Genomic DNA, 16,438 nt, shown 5'->3' on the forward strand with positions numbered 1-16,438 from the left:
TCTTCCTTATTCATTGTCCAGCTCTCACATGCATACCAGGCGATTGTAAATACCATGGCTTGTGTCAACTTGAGACTTGAATTTTTTCTTCAGTTCTTTTAGCTTGAGAAATGTTGAGCATGTTCTTCCCTTTTGATTTTCTAGCTCCATGCCTTTGCACATTCCCCTGTAACACTTTACTTTGTCTTCTTGAGCTTCCCTTTGAAATCTTCTGTTCAGCTCTTTTATTTCATCATTTCTTCCATTCACTTCAGCTACTCCCCATTCAAGAGTAAGTTTCAGACTCTCTTCAAGAGACATCCATTTTGGTCTTCTCTTCTTTTCCTGTCTTTTCAATGATCTTTTGTTTTCTCCATGTATAATGTTCTTGATGTCATCCCACAACTCATCTGGTCTTTGTTCATTGGTGTTCAGTGAAATCAAATCTGTTCTTCAGATGGTCTCTAAATTCAGGTGAGATATAATCAAAGGTGCATTTTATCTTTAATGGAGTTGTTTTAATTTTCTTCAGCTTCTACTTATACTTGCAAAGGAACAATAGATGATCTGTACCACAGTCGGCCCCTGGACTTGTTCTGACTGATTATATTGAGCTTCTCCATTGTATATTTCTATAGATGTAGTCAATTTCATTCCTTGCATTTCATCTGGTGAGGTCCATGTGTACAATTGGTGTTTATGTTGTTGAATAGAGGTATTCACAATGAATAAATTGGTGGTCTTGCAAAATTCTATCATGTGATCTCTGGCATCATTTCTATCAGCACGGCCATATTGTCCAAATATCTGTGCTTCTTCTTTGTTTCCAACTTTCACATTCCAATAACCAGTAATCATCAATAATCTTGATTGCATGTTTGTTCAATTTCAGACTGCAGAAGTTGATAAAGATCTTCAATTTCTTCATCTGTGGTTTTAGTGTTTAGCACTTAAATTTGAATAACAGTAGTTTTAACTGGTCTTTCTTGTAGGCATATAGATATTATCCTATCCCTGGCAGCATTGTACTTCAGCATAGATCTTGAAACATACTTTGTGGTGATGAATGTTATGCCCCTCCTCTTCAATTGGTCATTCCTAGCATAGTAGACTATATGATTTTCTGATTCAAAAGGCCAATACCAGTCCATTTCAGCTCACTAATCCATAGGACATCTATCATTATGCATTCTGTTTAATTTTTGACAACTTCTAATTTTCCTAGATTCATACTTGGTTCGTTCCATCTTCTAGTTATTAATGGATGTTTGCAGCTTCCCATTTTGAGTCATGCCCACTCAGCAAATCAAGGTCCTGAAAACTCTACTCCATCCACACATTAATAGCAACTCTACTTTTTGGAGGCATTCACTTGGTTATTCCAAGAGATTTGGAAGACAGCTACTTATCCAACTGACTGGAAGAGATCCATATTTGTACCCATTCCAAAGAAAGGTGATCTCACAGAATGTGGAAAATATCGAACAATATCATTAATATTGCATGCAAGTAAAATCTTACTGAAGATAATTCAAAAATGGTTGCAGCAGTATATTGACAGAGAACTTCCAGATGTTCAGGCTGCATTCAGAAGAGGACATAGAATGAGGATATCATTGTTGATGTCAGAAGAATCTTGGCTCAAAGCAAAGATATCAGAAAGATGTTTACTTAATGTTTTATTGACTATGCAAAAGCATTTGATTGTGGATCATAACAAATTGTGGATAACATTGAGAAGAATGGGAATTCCAGATCACTTTATTGTACTCATGAGGAACCTGTACATAGACCAAGAGGCTGTCATTCAAACAGAAAAAGGGAACACTGCATGGTTTAAAATCAAGAAGGGAGTGCATCAGAGTTGTATCCTTTCACCAAACTTATTCAATCTGTATGCTGTGCAAATAATCCAAGAAGCTGGATTATATGAAGAAGAACGTGGCATCAGGATTGGAGGAAGAATCATTAACAACCTGTCATACGCTGATGACACAACTTTGCTTGCTGAAAGTGAGGATGACTTGAAGTACTTACTGATGAAGATTGAAGAATACAGTCTGCAGTATGGATTACATCTCAATATAAAGAAAACAAAAATCCTCACAACTGGACCTATAAGTAGCATTACAATAAATGGAGAAAAGATTGAAATTGTCAAAGACTTCACGTTGCTTGGTTCTACAATCGACGCCAATGGAAGCAGCAGTCAGGACATCAGACAATGTATAGCACTGGGCAAATTGGCTGCAAAGGACCTCTTTCAAGTGCTGAAAAACAAAGATGTCTCCTTGAGGACTAAGGTGCACCTGACACAAGCCATGGTGTTTTCAATTGCCTCATAAGCATGTGAGAGCTGGACAATGAATAAGGAAGACTGAAGAAGAAGAGTTGATGCTTTTGAACTGTGGTGTTGGCGAAGAATGCTGAAAGTACCATGGAATGCTAAAAGAACTAACAGGTCTGTCTTGGAGGAAGTGCACCCAGAATGCTCCTTGGAGGCGAGAATGGCCAGACTTCATCTCACATACTTTGGTCATGTTGTCAGAAGGGACCATTCCCTGGAAAAGGATGTCATGCTTGGTAAGATGGTGGGTCAACAAAGGAGGGAAAGGCCCTCCACGAGGTGGATTGACATGGTGGCAGCAGCAATGGGCTCAAGTGTAGCAAGAATCATGGAGCTGGCTCATGACCAGGTGGTTTTTCATTCTGCTGTGCATAGGGTCGCTATAAATTGGAGACAATGCGATGGCACTTAACAACAACAACTACTACTACTTTTTGGAGGCAGCTCTTCCCCAGCTGTATTTTGAGTGCCTTCCAATCTGAGGGGCTCATCTGCCAGACAATGTTTTACCGCTAGTCATAAGGTTTTCAGTTGGTCAATTTTTTCAGAAGTGGGTGGCCCTATCCTTCTTTCTGGTCTTTCTTAGTGTGGAAGCTCCACTGAAACCTGTTCACCATGGGTGAACCTGCTGATATTTGAAATACCAGTAGCATAGCTTCCAGCATCACTGCACCATACAAGCCACCACAGTACAACAAACTGACAGACAAGTGGTGGATTGGCCATTTAGATAACTTCTTTTGCTAAGTTCCTATGGTCCATTTTGAGTAAATGTTTTGTATATGGTGCAAAGTAAGTATTGAGGTTAATTTTTTCCCTGTATGGATAGGCACTTATTCTAGCACCATTTGCTGAAAAGATCATTCTTTCCTCATTGAACTACCTTGGTACTTTTCTGAAATTAAGTACTGTAAATCTTCCAAACTTTTTTTCCAAAAAAATTTTGGTTATGCTAGGTGCCTTGCAACTCATACTTTTTATAGCCAGCTGGTCAATATCTACAAAATTTATTGGGCTCTTGATTAAGATCACAGTGCATGTAAAGATCAATCTGGGGGAATGTTTCTTATGCAGTGTTTAATCTGATATTCCAGATGTCATCTTACCTATTTTGGTCAGGTTTTCAGAAGGGACCAGTCCCTGCAGAAGGGTGTCATGCTTGGTAAAGTAGAGGGTCAGCAACAAAGGGGAATAGCCTCATTGAGAAGGATGGATACAGTGATTGCAACCATGGGCTTAAGCACAGCAGGGATTGTGAGGACAGCATAGGACTGGACAGTGTTTCATTCTGTTGTACATAGGGTTGCTAGGAATTGAGCTGACTCATCAGCATCTAACAACAACAATCTGATATCAATCCCACTCTGTAAATTAATTTCATATATTGTATTTTTCATCTCTAGAAGTTCCATTAGGTTCTTTTTTATACCTTTTGTTCTCTCTTCATTATGTTAAGGTTTTCCTAAAGTCCTTGAACTTACTGAGCATCTTTATTATGTTAGTGTCCTTGCCTGCTAATTCCATCATCTCTGTTATTTTTAGATCTCCTGATATTGATGGTTCCATCTCATGGTTATGGATTACATGTTTCTGCTTAATGGGATGTATAGTAATTTTGGATTGGTTGCTGGTCATTGTGTTGCTACATTGTTGAATGTGTTGATTTTTTTTTCTTTTTTTAAAAAATTTTCTAAGTATTGGGTTTTAACAGTTCTTTGTACATTCAGGGTACAAGTCCTTTATCAGATACTTAATTTTCAATTATTTTCTCTATCTGTGGCTTGTCTTTTCATTTTCTTGGAAGTGTTCTTGAAGGGCAAAATTTCTTAGTTTTGTTGATGTCCAAGTAATCACATTTTTCTTTAAAAGATTGTGCTTTTGGTGTCATATTTAAGAAAATTTTTGCTTAATCCAAAGTTACAAAGATCTTCTTTCATGTTTACTTTGAGTGAATTTTAAGTTTTATATTAAAATAAATTATATTAAAATAATATAATAATAAAATAATTAAGTTTTATATTAAAATAGATCTATGATCTATTTTGAGTTAATTTTTATTTATGGTATGAGTCTAAATCTACATGGAAAGACAAAGGATGTGGAATAGCTGAAATAATTCTGAAGTAGAAGAATAAAATTAGAACAGTTGCTTTACTTTATTTTAAGACTTATTATAAAGCAGTAATAATTAAGAGTATAGTATTAGTGGAAGAACAGATGAAAGATCCATGAAACATAATAGAACAGAGTCTGAAATAGATTCACATGCATATGATCAATTTATTTTCAACCTTTTTGAAATGCAAATTCAATTCAATGGAGAAAAGATATATTACCCAACAAATGGATATATATGCAAGAAACAAAATGAATCTTAACCCACACTCATACCAGTTCTTCTGGTCTCATGGTCATATAGGCTGAGGATCACATGATCTACCAGTCCCTTGGACTAATTGTTGAATGATTTTTTAAAAAATTTTAATTGTGATTTGGGTAAAAGTTTACAGAGCAAATTCACTTTCCATACAGCAGCTCACATATACTTTGTCTCATGACATTGACTACAATTTACCACCATGCAACACCTCCTCTCCCACTTCCTCCCCATAGTTACCTCTTCCCTGTGTCCTTCCCTCGCAGCACTCCTGCTCCCCAAGCTGTCTCCCTGTGCATGCACAGCCCTTCTATTCTCCCATGATTGATCTCTCCAAGGAGTGTATCTACCTAATGTAAATGTTCACCTGATATTCCTATCTTTTGTTTGGCTGGAGGCCACAGGGCCCACCCACTACCATCGAGTTGGATCCGACTCATAGCGACCCCTCCTTGGGTTTCTGAGGTGGTATCACTATGGAAATAGATTGCCCAGCCTTCCTTCTGAGGAGCGGCTGGTAGGTTTGAACTGCTAGCCTTCTGGTTAGTAGTCAAATGCCTTAGGCACTACGCCACCAGTGGGTTCAATTCCAGACCTGAAGGGCAACTAGGAGCCATATTCTCAGTGGTTCCATTGCTGAATGATTTTTGAATGTTGAAACAGTCTTGTATTCCTGGCATAAACTCAAGATTTATTATCATTTTTATACCTTATTGAATTTTATTTATTTTACTAAGTTCATAATAACTAGTGTTCTCCTGTTTGCTTTGTTTGTAATGTCTTTGCTGGTTATGGAATCAGGGTAACATTGGCCTCATAAAATTATTTGTGTCCAGGATCATTTCCTGCCCTTCTTTTAGGCTCTTTACCTGTGCCCTAGAGACACTAGATTTTGTTGTCATTCCCATAGTAGCATAGAGTTTTGTCTTTTTTAGGAGAGAAGGAATGAGGCAGGGCTTGATGCCCTTTTTGCAGTTGTGGCTGCTCCCCTTTTCCAGGTCTGAGCCTGGAGACAAAGGAGATTTCTTATGGTTTTCTGTCCTGCCTGTAATTTTTCTTCTGAATAACTGGAGTGGTCTTTGGAGAAAAGTGTGTGAATGGATGAGGATTCTTGTTGCTTCCAGGGGCTTAGAACCCCTATAGTACTCCTCACATAACCTTTAGTAATTTGTTCTGAAATCTCCTAATTAGCTTGTAAAAAAGCCCCATCTTCCTTCTTCCTCTGTCCCACGTAAGCCAATGCTTACATCCCATCTCTCCTTGTAGCCACTTTTTTTTTTTTTTTTTTACATTTCAGGCTAGTTGGATGCCCTGAGCAACCTGGCTAATGCAGTTTTATCTGTTCTAAATTTTTACATAAATATTATTATGCCATATGTTATTTTGTGATGTCTTCCTTTTGCTCAAAATTATATTTTTCTATTTTACCAATTTATGCTATGCTTGCAATACTATTATTTTAAGCATTTCCTTCCTTCTAATTTATTGACATTTGATTTATTGGGCTTATTCTGGCTTATTGAGATGACTGCTGAATGCATTAATTTTCAGAAATTAATTCCCCTCTTGGCACTGCTATGACTGCATCCCACAAGTTTTATTTGCAGCAGTTTTATTTTTGTTTAATCAAAATATTTCTCAAGTTCCATGTTTTCTTTTTTCTTTGAATTATGGGCTATTTAAGAGTATATCTCTTAATTTCCCGTCATTTAGCAATTTTCTAGTTTTCTTTTTTGTTATTGATTTTTCACTTAATTACATTGTAGTCAGAGAATACGCCCTGTGTGACTTACCTTTTGAGGTTTGTTGATGCTTTATGGCCTGATGTGTGGTCAGTTTATATATCTGTGTACATTTTAAAAAGCCTGTAGAGCTAGGATTCTAAATTTGTTCATTGGGTCAGTTGTGTTGCTCAAATCTTCAATATCCTTGCTAATTTTTTGACTCTTTCTTTCCATCAATTATTGTGTGAATTGTGTTAAATGGGTTAGTTATGTTATTGATTAATTTTTCTTTCACGTGTTTTGTGGTTACTATTGGAGCTCTAGGGAGCTCTGGTAGTATAGTGCCTAAGGCACTTGACTGCTAACCAGAAGGCTGGCAGTTCAAACCCACCAGCCACTCCTTGGAAGGAAGTTTGGGCAATGTACTCCCATAGTGATACCGCCTCAGAAACCCAACGAGGGGTTGCTATGAGTCGGGTCCAACTTGAAGGCAAATGACAACAACATTGGAGCTCTGGTAGCACAGTTCCTAAGGCATCTGACTGCTAACCAAAAGGCCACTAACCAAAAAAACCTACCAGCCACTCCATGGAAACCAAACTGGGCAATCTACTTCTGTAAAGATTTACTGCCTCAGAAACCCAATGGGGGTCACTATGAATCGGAACCAACCTGATGGCAGTGGATTTTTTTTTTTTTTTTTGGTTATGTATATACAAAATCAGTATTGTTATATCATTGTGAGTTTTTTTTTCATCACCAGCAGGTAACCCTCTTTACTTCTAATAATGCTTTTGATCCTCATACAGTTTATTTTGGCTAGTAGTAATATAGCTATACCAGCTTTCTTTTAGTGAATATTGAATGATATATCTTTTTTAATTTTTTGTGTTCAACATTTCCATAATATTGTGTTTTACATTGTTGTTGTTGTTGTTATGTGCCGTCGAGTCAGACCCGACCCATAGCAACCTCTCCTTGGGTTTCCGAGGCAGTATCACTATGGAAGTAGATTGCCCCATCTTCCTTCTGAGGGGTGGCTGGTGGGTTTGAACCGCCAGCCTTCTGGTTAGCAGTCAAGTGCCTTAGGCACTATGCTACCAGAGCTCCTGTGGTTTACATTATCTCCAGTAAATAGCATAGCATTTGATTTTTGAAATGCAATTGCATAATATTGTCTTTCAACTGGAGCATTTAATCTATTTCTACTTAATATAACTACTAATATATTTTAGTTTAACACTACCAATTAATTATGTCCTGTCTGTTTTATTTTTCTCTACATCTGTTGCCTCTTTTGGGATTAATTGAATGTTTATCATTTCACTTAACTGCTATTAATTTGGAATCTATATACTCTGTCTTTTAAAAAAAATATTATTATTAGTTATCTTATATATTAAAGGGAGGCTCAGGAGCTCTGGTGGCGTAGTGCCTAAGGCATTTGACTGCTAATTAACTCCTCAGAAGGAAGATTGGGCAATCTACTTCTGTAGTGATATGCCTCAGAAACCCAAGGAGGAGTTGCTATGAGTTGGATCTGACTCGAAGGCAGTGAGTTTGTTTTTTTTTTTTTGGTTCTGGTAGTGTAGTGTGTAAGGCATTTGGCTGCTAACCAGAAGGTCAGCAGTTCAAACCAACCAGCTGCTCCATGGGAGGAAGATGAAGAAACCTACTGTCATACAGATTTACAGCCTTGGAAACCCAGTGGTGGTCGCTGTGAGTTGGAATCAAATTGATGGCAGTGGGTTTTGGTATCCTATATATTATAGCACACATACTTAGCATAAAATGTTGTTGGGTGCTATCAAGTCAGTTCTGACTCATAGTGACCCTATGTATAACAGAATGAAACACTGACCAGTCCTGTGCTCTCCTCACAATGGTTGCTATGTTTGAGTCTGTTGTTGCAGCCTTTGCCTAAATCTGTCTTCTTGAGGGGCTTCCTCTATTTTGCTGACCCTCTACTTTACCAAACATAATGCCCTTCTCTAGGGACTGGTCCCTTCATGTCTGCCAGTCAATTGGCTAGGTAACTGTCTCTCAAAATTCTTGGCATAGATGAGTGAGCGCTTCTAGCATTGCATCCATTTGTTGAAACATCTCAGTTGGTATTCTTGTAATTACTAGAGTCTAATTTTTCACCAATTCCTTTTCTGCAGCTTGGACTTCTTCCTTCAACACTATCAGTTCTTGATCACATGCCACCTCCTGAAATGGTTGAACATTGACAAGTTCTTTTTGGTACAATAACTCTGTGTAGTCCATCTTATTTTGATTCTTCCTGCATTATACACTATTTTGCCCATAGAATCCTTCAATATTGCAACTCGTATCATAGCCTATATTTAATATTTCTTGTCTCTAGTTAATCATCACCTTTATCCTTCTCCTGAGCAATATAAAGAACATCTCTTATCCCCTCTTGCTTCAATGCTATGGTTGGAATATATTTTAATTCTTAATTCATTTTGGTTCTGTCCCCTTAAGATATTTTTAATGGTTCAGCCATTTAGATTTACCCACATACTTACTATTCTCATTGTTCTTAATTTTCCTTCCTGATTCTCAGAAATTTCACCTTGGGACATTTTTCTTCCACTTGAAGACATAATTTAGGGTTTCCTTAAATATGACTTGCTGTGATAAAGTCACTGAGTTTTTGTTTACCTGGAAATGTCTTTTGTTTTATGTGATAGAAATTGTCATAGAACAGAATTGACATTATAAAATAATAGAGAAATAATGGATTACTCAGTAATTGATATTGAGGCAATGGCTTTCCCTCTGAAAAAGTTATTTCCCTACTTCAAACTATATACAAAAATAAGATCCTATCTTAAAAGCTAGCAAGCTGTCATCTAGATGCAACAATGGGTCTCTCCTCGTCAAGAGCAAAGAAGAAAGAAGAAAACCAAAATTAATGGAAACAATCAGTCCTAGTGACTGGTACACCATCCGATCTGCAACCTATACAACTATGACACCAGAAGAACTAGATGGTACCCGGCTACCACTGTCATCCACATGGAAGGGATGTAGGTGATCCTGGATAGAGAGGGAGAACAATGTGGAACAAAACTCAAAATCATTTGGAGGAAAAAAAAAAAAAAGTAAAAAGAAGGTGGGGACCAGGTTTGCTGGTCCAATAGAGCCTGGTGGAACCACTGAGACTATGGCCCCTAGCTGCCCTTCAGGTCTGGAATTGAACCCACACCTGTGGTTTCCAGCCAAACAATGTACAGGCATGTGAGTTAAACATTTACCTCAAGTAGACACACGCCCTGGAGAGAACAATCATGGAAAAGGAAGGGCTGCTTATGCACAGGGAGACAGCTCAGGGGTCAGGAGAGTATGGAGGGATGGTCACTGGGAAGAGGTAACTATGGGGAGGAAGTGGGAGGGGAGCTGTTGCATTGTAAACTGTGGTCAATGACATGAGACAAAGTATATGTGAACTGCTGTATGGAAAGTGAATTCACTCTGTAAATCTTCACCCAAATCACAATAAATAAAATACAATTAATTAAAAAAAAAGATCCTAATAGATTAAATATCTGAGGTGAAAAAACAAAACAAACAAACAAACAAAAAACCCCTACGAATCTTTAAAACTATCAACAGAGAGTGCAGGAAATATCTTTATGACCTATCTTAGGACAAGATTTATTAAATGGACACAAAAATACAAACTATGAAAGACTGTGAAATTTCACTGTATGAAAATTTAAAGGCCTGTATAGTTAAACAGATTTTTTAAACACACACACATACAAACACACAACCAACACACTGGACAGAATATATAATAAAGGATTAATATCTTGAATATAGGAGTCCTTGGATGGTGACAATTGTTGAACAATCAGCTGCTAATTGAAAGGTTGGCACTTTGAACCTACCCAGACAAGCCTTGGAAGACAGGCCTGGTGATCTGCTCCATAAGGTCACAGCCATGAAAATCCTAATGAGTGTAGTTCTACTCCACAACACATGGGCTTGACAGGAGTTGGAATCGATTCCATGGCAACTGAGTACTGGTTATCTTTAATATATATATAAAAAAATTCAAACGAATAAGGAAAATTTTAGTAGATCTGATAGAAAAATGGGTCAATAAAATAAATAATTTCTACTTAGTTATGTAAAGAAAATGCAACTTTTTTATTTTATAAAATTGATTTCATCTTTCTCATGAGCCTCCATATAATTGTTTTAGGGGATAGGGGGATGGGAGGAAGGGAGGAGGAACACATAAGCTTGCCGGGTAAGTGAATCCTAGATACATTTGGCTCCAAATCTTCAGATAACACAGGCACTTTTGAGTAAATGCTCCCAGTTTGGATTCCCTCTGCCTTCTCTTCCTTCTCCTTAAGATGAGGAATGGGTACATGGAGCAGCTTACTGATGTGAGAACCATCCTCCAGTTTGGCTTTCCACAGAATCTTAATTGAAAAGTAAGGCAAAAGCTTCCTTTTTCTTAGCTTTCTCCTCAATTAATGCTAACGATTTTGACCCATAGAAGCTGAAATTTTGATACATTGCAGTTATGAACGCTTATACAATATTCTCTACTCTTTTCCACATCCTACTCTTGGGAAAAAAGCAAAAACCAATGGCTGTTAAGTCAATTTCAGCTCTTGGCGACCTCGTGTGTATCAGAGTATAATTGTGCTCCATAGGGTTTAAAATGGCTGGGTTTTTGGAAGTATATTGCCAAGCCTTCCTTCTGAGGTATGTCTGGATAAATTCAAACCTTCAACCTTTTGGTTAACAGCTGAGTGCATTGTCTGCACCACCCAGGGACTACTCGTGGGAAAGTGTGGCCTTTTCCTATTCTTGTCCAGTTAGAACTCCTAACTCCTCTCTGCACAATTTCTATTAAAACTCTATGTTCAGATCTCCAAACTTTACTTTTGATGTTTAAAGGCTGATTAAGAAATTAAGATGTAACTTTTCTGCCTGGAGAAAGTTTGATTCTCATATCTGCCTAGTAGTAGACCAAAAGAGTCAACTATGAGACTCCAACCTGTCCTTCTGACTGAAAAGATTAAAGCCTTTAGATTTGACATGTGGTACATTGAAAGACAGTACAATTTACAACCTCCAAAAATTTATCTGAAATTACTTCAGAAAGCATTATTCCTATTATACATGAAAAACTGCATTGTCTTACCAGTAATTAGGAAATGCAAATTTTAAACATAAGATACCTTTTCTCACTCAACAGATAGGCACACAATGTTAAGTGATAGGTGTGGTACAAGAATGCTAAAAACTGTTTAAACTATTGCAATCATTCTGGAGAGCAATTTGTCACATGTAGTAAAACTAAATTTACACATGTCATGCCACCCATCAATACAACTTCTACATATGTTTCCTAGAGAAATTTTTCCCTCACATGCTCAAGAAGATGCTTGGGGATATTTACTGCAGTGTTGTTTGTAACAGTAAATCTGCACACAAAAATATTTATAATTAGTTAATTATGGTATATTCATATGAGAGAAACTAAAGGCTTTGGGAGAAATGATGTATATATGTCATGATTTCAAAAATAAAGTTGAGGAAGAAAGAAAAGTGAAGAATATGATTCCAGTTTTGTAAATTTAGTTGTCTACAAAACAACATAAATATTTTACTTGTATCTGTACATATGCATGTGTAGCATTTATGTTGACTGGAATGATATCCACCAAATTCAGGATATCATGGGAATCCTCTGGGGACGGGAGAGAGGAAGGGGACTGGATATGGGGATCAAAGGGCATGACATTATCACAGCCATTTTTTTTCCATTAGAATGAAAATAATGTTAAGGAACAGCACTAAGAAATAAAACAACTGCCAATTCTGGGTAGCAGGCTCATGAGCACAAAAAAATTCTCAGTAATAAATTAGACCAAATGTCCAAGCTGTGAAGCCGAGTGTGAGTGTCCTAGTGAGTAGCTGCATCTCTTATGACCCTGAAGGGTGCCATGAAACCCAGCATAACCTTTTGATTGTTAAAGTACTGGTGTGTCTATTGTACTGTACAAACTGCTTCTGCAACAAAACAATATCACAGCGTCCTCCCTTCCTGTCCTCAGTAAACAGTTTTCACTTTTTTTCCATTCTAATTTTAGGAAAAAATTAAAAAACTCCAATGGATTATATTGTGGGCCATTTATTCATTTATTTATTCAATGTACATTATCTGGATACTGGGAGCTCTGGTGGCGTAGTACCTAAGGCATTTGACTACTAACCAGAAGGCTGGCAGTTCAAACCCACCAGCCACTCCTCAGAAGGAAGAGTGGGCAATCTACTGCTGTAGAGATACTGCCTCGGAGGGGTTGCTATTGACCATGTCCAGGTACAGGTGTCAAGCTAAGCAAGAAGAAAGAAATAATCAAATCAAGGATCAGAAGGACTGCAGATATTGAGGAAGGCATACAGGTAATTCATAACTACAAACAAAACAATCTGGATTAGTGAGAAAAAAGACAGGCATGGGAGCTGATGAGGGAAAAGGATAAATTGGGGAAAAACTGAGATGAATCTGAAGCAAGAGTAGGAGGTGAAACAGAATAGAGTTGGCTAAAGGTGACAGAGTTAAAGAACAAGCATGTGTAGCAGAGGCAAGGGGTTCTGAAAATAAACCCACCATCTGCTACCTGTGGTCTACTCACCTTCGTAAAGGCCCCTGGGTAGTGGAAGTGGTTTGCACTTGACTACCAACCTAAAGGTTGGCAGTTTGAACTCACCAAGTTGCACTGTGGAAGAAAGCCCTGTTGATCTGCTTCTGTGAAGATTATAGCCTAGAAACCTTTATGGAGCAGTTCTAGCCTGTAACACATGAGGTTGCCATGGGTCAGAATGGACTACAGCAGCAGATTTTTGTGGTTATTTATTTAATTTTTGTTTTCTCTCCTAAAGGTATTTGGCAAAATCTGCTTTTTCTTTGTTGTCATCATCTTATACTGAGCAAGGAATCCTGAGCAAACATATGCCATAACTGTCCACAAAGGAAGGTACTCCATCTCTGGGTGAGGAACTTGCTCCCAAGGGTTTTGGTAGATTCAGCAGGGCCCTCAGAGGAGTGGTAAGGGATTGTTGGGAAAGGTTACTTCTTGGAACAAGGGTCTCTCGGGCCCTGCACAGAGGGCCAGGAGAGCGCTAAGGGCTCTTGTGGGGGCCTGTACTTGGAGAGGGGTCCAGAGATTCGAGTGTTGAGAAGGGGATGGGCCCTAGGAGGTGAGCATCCAAATGTAAGCAGGGGCTTGGAGAGTCTCTCCGGACTAAGGATAGGGACTCGAGGTGAGGGGTCTGGGATGGGGCCCTGCGAGCAGCGAGTGGGGACTCTTCCAACCGAAAGGTAAAACTCAGCCACTAGGCTGGCTTGAGAGTCCATCCAGAGCTCCAGGAACTCGGGATCAGCGTCTTCCTCGTCGGCCTCTGCTTGGGCGGCGGTCTCCGAGGCAGATGGGCAGAAGGATCCTTGTTCTACCGCCACCTCATCCCAGGGAGCGCTCAGTAAACAGCCCAGTTCCAGCTGACAGACGAGTGGCTATGTGTCTAGAGTCTTCAACGACGGAGGCCAAGAGGGCCTTGTGGACCAGGATGAGGGTGTGGTCTTCGAGAGACACTCGCAGGACGAATACCGGCTCGGGTTCCAGCACCAGGTCTGCGTGGCGCAGGAGCAGCTGCAGGGGACAGGCTGCGGCCAGGGCCACCACGGAGGTGAGAGAGCCCGCGGCCCCGGGCAGCTCAGTCTGGACCTCAGGCTTCTTCCAACGCCCGCGCATAGCGAAGTGGGGTCCCCCGATCTGAACCTCCCACCAGAGCACAATGCAGGGGCCAGGGATGCGGGACTAGCACCTCAACCGCTCTGCAGATGGAGCTTCTGGGGCCTGGTGGAGGACTAGGAGTGCGGGTGATCAGCCCTCCGCATGGTGACGAGTCTGCGGTGAGGCAATGCTGACTGAGGATTGATGAGCAGCAAGTCCTTGGAGGTTCCGAGGCGCGTCTCCCTGCAGGTCTGCACTCTCGAGTTCCAGCAGAGCCGCGCCCGCGGATGAGCTCTGCCTAGGGCTTTCGAAAGAATTTTCTAGCTTCTTCACTCCAGTGCTTACGCTCAATGGCTGTTAATTACTTTGAACAGTCAGCGGTGTCTACCGCGACATCTCCTGCCAATGCTGCGCCCGTGACATGGCCTAAACCAAAAAAACTGTGGTCCCGTGGATCCGGTTTCTAAGGCTGTAAATCTTTACGGAAGTGGGTTGCCCAGTTTTGCTTCCGCAGAGTGGCTGGTGGGTTTGAACCACTAACCTTCTGGTTAGCAGTTAGATACCTTGGGCACTGTGTTACCAGAGGTCCTTGATGTGGCCTAGAGGGAATCAGTGCCGACCAGTAACTGGGGATATTTTTTGAAAGGTGTCTGTAGGGGAATACTTTGGTTCCCCTTAAGAGACTGATTAGCCTGTATTGCTTTTATTCTTGGAAAATAAATACCCAAATCACAATCTCATAAACTGCTTGCTTGCTTGCTTTTAGAAGTTATTGTTATGTGCCCTCTTGAGCATGCCCACACTTATGACCACCCCACACACAACTCAACAAAATGCTGCAGACGGGCTTCTTCTCTTTTTTTTTTGCTAGCTCGTGTTAGTGTGGAAGCCTCCCTTACCTGCTGAGCATCATAGCTGCATGCACACTGCGGGAATACAAATCAGGCTCTCCTTCATGAAAGGAAAGATTTCTACCATTGGATCACCACTGCCCTCATGCTTTTAGAAGTAGCTTTATGTCTAATGTTTTCTGAGATTTTCCAAAGGTGTATGAAAAAAAGCTATATCCCACCACTCCTCCCTTTGCAAAAGGAAATCTTTCCACTCCCAGCCACAAGCTTCTTGAAATTTTCTTTCCTGAGAAAAATTAGAAGTACAAATTCAGCATTGTAAAGCGCTTTTTTAATAAATAAATAAATGAAACTGACTGAAGTTTTTTGTTGGAGGCCAGGCTGTGTTGATAATTATCAATAATAACTGCAGCAAAAATTTATAAGGTTTTAACATTTTGTATTCAAACTTACTATTGGGCCTGTATTATATAGAATTTAAAATTAGTTTATCTAGTCCTCACAAGTGAGGGTCAGAGGAGGGAAGAAATTTTACAAAATTAAACACAATCGATTTTGCTTGTTTCTAGTAGTTCTGTTCAACAAAGTCTCTGCAAACACTGAATTAGTTAATACTGAATCAGCCTTGCTGGACTTCAGCTGGGAATTTTTCACAGCTCTGGGCATTTGCATGCCTGCTAATGTCCAACAAAGCAAGCACTATTTTTAGTGACTATGCAAGGAGCTCTGGTAGCATAGTGCCTAAGGCATTTGACTGCTAACCAGAAGGCTGGCGGTTCAAACCCACCAGCCACTCCTCAGAAGGAAGGTTGGGCAATCTACTTCCATAGTGATACCGCCTTGGAAACCCAAGGAGGGGTCGCTATGAGTCGGGGGCCTACTCGACGGCACATAACAACAACACAACATGCAAATTTGTAAATATGAAATCTGCAAATAATGAGGCTTGATTGTACCTGATTAGTGTAGGGAGCTCTGGTAGCATAGTGCCTAAGGCATTTAACTGTGAACCAGAGGCTGGCGGTTTAAACCCACCAGCCACTCTTCGGAAGGAAGATGGGGCAATCTACTTCCGTAGTGATACTGCCTTGAAAACCCAAGGAGGGGTTGCTATGAGTTGGGTCCGACTCGATGGCACATAACAACAACACAACAATCAGGAACTGGTCCTTTTTGAAAAAATGATCATGGAAGGAGAGAGGAAATCTGGTCATTCGCACCTCTAAGGAGCATTCAGGCTGTACTTCTCCCAAGACAGATTTAGTCAGGCTTTTGGCAGTTATTTGTGCAGTGTTTCCTCTCTTCCCCTCTAACCCCTGATAACCAACAAAGAAAGTTTCCTTCCATATATAAACCTTTCCTTGACTTTTTACAGTAAGGAACTAATA

General features: G+C 39.7%; 1 pseudogene; it reads right to left on the minus strand.

Annotated features, from left to right (window-relative positions):
• Nucleotides 1–14,363, minus strand: part of LOC122149502 — an 86,856-nt pseudogene extending 72,493 nt beyond the window's left edge.
• Nucleotides 14,364–16,438: the final 2,075 nt, after the last annotated feature.

This window comes from Orycteropus afer, unplaced genomic scaffold (assembly GCF_000298275.1).
Source record: "Orycteropus afer afer isolate SDZICR_OR568_19922 unplaced genomic scaffold, OryAfe1.0 scaffold00188, whole genome shotgun sequence".
NCBI classification, from domain to species: Eukaryota; Metazoa; Chordata; class Mammalia; order Tubulidentata; family Orycteropodidae; genus Orycteropus; species Orycteropus afer.